Genomic DNA, 4,407 nt, shown 5'->3' with positions numbered 1-4,407 from the left:
AGACTTGCAAAGATAACCAATCACACATAAAAGAATTCAGAGAAGATTCAATTATTTCTCATAGATAAACTTGATCATAAACCCACAATTCATCAGATCTCGACAAACACACCGCAAAAAGAGTTACATCGAATAGATCTCCAAGAAGATCGAGGAAAACTTTGTATTGAGATTCAAAGAAAGAGAAGAAGCCATCTAGATAATAACTATGGACCCGAAGGTCTGTGGTAAACTACTCACAACTCATCGGAGAGGCCTTGGAGATGATATAGAGGCCCTCCGTGGTCGATTGCCCCTCCGGCGGAGCGCCGGCGAAGGCTCCAAGATGGGATCTCATGGATACAGACAGGTGCGGTGGTGGAATTAGGTTTTCGTGGTGCTCTTCGATGTTTTCAGGGTACGGGAGTATATATAGGCGAAAGAAGTACGTCGGTGGAGCCACGAGGGGCCCACGAGGGTGGGGGGCGCGCCGGGCACCCTTGTGGCCGCCTCGTTTGTTGCTTGACGTCCACTCCAAGTCTCCTGGTTTGCATTTGTTCCAAAAAGATTGCTCCTAAATGTTTCATCCCATTTGAACTCCATTTGATATTCCTTTTCTTCAAAACACTGAAATAGGCAAAAAACAGCAATTCGGGCTGGGCCTCCGGTTAGTAGGTTAGTCCCAAAAATGATATAAAAGTGTGAAGTAAAGCCCATAAACATCCAAAACGGGTAATATAATAGCATGGAACAATAAAAAATTATAGATACGTTGGAGACGTATCAATAAGCCAGTTGCAGTTTGTCAATGAATTTTGTACCAACGAATTTTCCAACCACTGCCCTATCATCTTCATACCTCAGATGTATACCTGCATTCAATTAAATAGAGGAGCACTGACATCAGATGGTGACACAAGGAACTAAAAGGACAAAGTAAACAAGGATAAATGCATACAAAATTATGACCAAAGAATTCATCTATGGTCTAAGGAAACTTTGAAATGATTTGTAACAAGCTACGAAAGTTACAGAAACAGAATAGATAGTCCGTGGGGATTGGGCGTAAGTGAAATACAGTCATTGGTGTGTGCATACGCATAAGAATGCCTACCATTTATAGATCTATATAGAAAATAAAAATAAATGTATGAGTGATAGTGATAGGGACACACACAAAAGCTGTGACTCGATTCTAAATGGCACGAGTTTTGATTTATACCAGGTGTTACTTCCATAGAAAATGACTTTTTTTCAGCTATGGTTACTATAAATCAATGGTCCAGGGGTACGTAAATGGTCCTCCCACAATCTACATATCACAATTTAGCAAAAAAAAAAACAAAAAATTTGTTGTTCAACCACAATTTCAGAAATAACACCAATCAGTGTGCATTTCAGCCACCTTCGGCATTGGAAATCAAGAGTAATAGTACAAAACAAGATAAACAATAAGTAACGCCAATAAACCGGTCTTCAACCTAGTGTTTTGTTAATCGGTCTGTACCAAGCATCAATGCTATCTACACTCCTATCACGACTGATAAAACAGAACCATCCTTTGGACATTCTTATTAATTTTACGCTAAAAGAGAGCTTATTAGGCCAACAAACAGTGCAATGTGATTTCTTAGGTACTTAGCAACCTCTCATAGATTAATAAGAAACACTTTAGTAACGGAGTCAGTGTGTACCTTTTGGCAAATTAATGCATTGTTCCATGAGCAGCTACAATTATTAATGAAGTAAGCACAAGGTTGAGCTCTTGAAAACAGGATACATTGCCACTGGCAGCATGTGAATATTCCATGAGAAGCTACAACTATTGTGTGAGGTAATCAACTAATACACATACTCAGCCATTCTGATTATGAAATATATCTCTCCCAAGATCTACACATACACATGCTTATAGAAATAAATGTCTAACATATGGAAATGTACGCACCAGCTACTATTCTTGGGGTGTCACCAGTAGCAAAACCCACACCCCAAATTGTAAAATCTGATGTCACCAGCAAGATTGCTGCACAAACAAACTGCTTGAATCTAACGAATAAAGACTGGAGCATCCTAAGCGCATACAACATGATCTATGAACACAGTTTTTTCCAAAGCATATGAATCAAATTAACAAACTAATATGACCAACAGCTCTCGCCATCTTCTAAAGTTAATCACAGGAAATTGTTGCATAGAGAAAAAAATCAAAATCACATCAGCAAAGAAAAGCTATTTCCATGAAGTGCAGTAGAAGCAGTTAGGAGAGGATGCTGCAATTTCCAAACAAAGTATAAATAGATATGTGATACACATGAAATAAATCATTATATCTCATAACACACTAAATTAGAAAGAATCAAAGATATGGACATAATAAAATTAAACTTCGATTATATAAATATGCATCAACACAGTAGCCATTCAGTTCATAGTTTACAGGGGAAAGGAACAAACAACTGCATCGCTTCCTGGTTCGCTAGTGTTGTACAATGACAAATGCAAATACCTTGTTCTCCGGGACCACCAGCATGGTGGCGTCGGATGCGCTCGCCGTCGCTTGATGTGTGTGGAGCTGCCCAAGCCACACCCATGGTCACCTCTCCTGCCACCTATCCAGCGCGTTGCACCAAGCACCATGCTCAACGGTGCTATCCATCGGCCCGCATCGAGGCACCACCAGGACGCTCGATTTCGCATGGGTCTCCTTTTCCTTGTCCAAATTCCATCTGGAAGCTTCCCAACAGAGAGAGAAAGAAAGAGTATCACTACTGTAGCTACCCAGGGTACTATAAAAATACATGGATGGAAGCAAGACTAAAAAATAAAAATAATAGAGAAGATAGTTATTTAGTATAGCACTTTTTTTCCTTTTGAAGGATTTAGAACAGTAGTTAGGACCAATAGAAATCCATTTTACCGATCAGGTGTTTGAACGGATATACCAAGTTTAACTATCAATGTTTAGGGTCGTCCCATCAGGGCATTTGAAAAACTGCTATGAAGAAGAGTTAACTTCTTTAATCAACCCTGTAGAGCAATGTATTTATCAAGGAATGGAACAAAATTCAGAGCTATATGAATATGCAGAAAACTACACAAATACACAGGCAAACAAGTTGTTGTAAAGCAAAATTCGGTTTGGGAAGGACAATTTCAATGATTCAGTAAAGTTGCAGAAGTTTAGTTATCTACCCAAAAGAGTGAATTAATATGCAGTATAAAGGCAAACATATGGATGGGAAGGCCCATCCTAAAAATCATACAATTGAAAGGAGGGAAACACATCAAGCAAAGGAACAAAAATCTCCTTTATAGAGGGGAAAGGAGCTGCAGGACAAATCGATCCCCTACTTGACGAGGAAAGAGCAAGGTACCAAACAAACTAAGAAAGGAAACAAAAAAACTTACTATGACTCTAGTCAGGCCAGAGAGCATCTCCTGAGCAGGAAAAAAAATCCCATTTGCAGAAACTTATCCAAGGCACCCAACAAACTTAAAAGGGTAACTCATAGACTAAAATAAACAAAAAAAAATTGCTCATAGACTGGGCCCAACAGCACAACTGGAATGGTGAAGAAGCTCACCCAATAGCACAATAAGAGGATATACTGGGCCCTATCACCCTGCATCCCCGGAGCCTCCGTTAGCACACTCGTTTTTGCCGGGGTCTCCTGGTCTCCCTCCAAATCTTAATCGATGGCTAAGCACCCAGAAGGATGAGCCCCTTGCAGAAAGAGATAAGATGGAGATCAGCAATGGAGGAAGGCGATGGCGGAGCTACACACGGGTGTCCTCTTTTATACATTGCGCTGTCGCCCACTTCCTTGGCGAGGACTACCTCGGCTAGTTCCTGGAGTCCAGCCTCCGCCCAGGATGCCGGTCCCGTCGCCTTTGCCTGCAGACGGACGAGCTATCTCCCAAAGCCAATGTTGTTTGCATCTTCCTCCTTCGCATGAGAGTAGAGAAGCAAGGGATGGAGGATGAGAAGGGGCCGATGCGGGAGGGGCGTAGTGGCCGTGGGATCATATGGAAAGGGGGATAGGGTTCGTGGCGGCTGACCAGGGAGAGAGATCGAGGAGGGAGAAAGGGGTGCGGGCGTGCGGGTGAGGGGATTGGGCGAGGCCTGCCCCACGCTCCCGTAGACGGCGTGATGCGCACGCGCCGCATGGGAAGAGGGCAAACCCGCACCTGGAATCAGCTCAACTAACCGACACACATGCTGAAAGAGCCCACCAATCATTAGCCATTTGAAGTCACCACGCGGTAAAAACCAGATGTGAAACAACCAGCGAACATCCAACGCCTCGAACGAAGTCAAAACTCGGACTTACCAGGATCGAACAGCAGGGAACGCTTGACATCGGGGAAGCTTCGTGCGAACGAGTTGTCCTGGAACCTTATAGGTTTAAATTGGTGTTAAACCTA

At 42.5% G+C, this 4,407-nt stretch overlaps 1 long non-coding RNA gene across 2 annotated transcripts; it reads right to left on the bottom strand.

Moving 5' to 3' along the window:
- Positions 1–685: 685 nt before the first annotated feature.
- On the bottom strand, positions 686–4,108 carry LOC119281262. 2 transcript variants are annotated; one of them, XR_005138333.1, is made up of 4 exons: positions 3,786–4,108; positions 3,567–3,706; positions 2,489–2,715; positions 686–851 (listed from the first exon to the last, which is right to left on the bottom strand). It is a non-coding gene; the product is annotated as an uncharacterized LOC119281262 (long non-coding RNA). The 2 variants fall into 2 exon arrangements; XR_005138332.1 differs by having other exon boundaries at positions 3,821–4,108.
- Positions 4,109–4,407: the final 299 nt, after the last annotated feature.

This window comes from Triticum dicoccoides, chromosome 3B, assembly GCF_002162155.2.
Source record: "Triticum dicoccoides isolate Atlit2015 ecotype Zavitan chromosome 3B, WEW_v2.0, whole genome shotgun sequence".
Classification (NCBI taxonomy): Eukaryota; Viridiplantae; Streptophyta; class Magnoliopsida; order Poales; family Poaceae; genus Triticum; species Triticum dicoccoides.
This window is presented reverse-complemented; position numbering and strand designations above follow the sequence as displayed.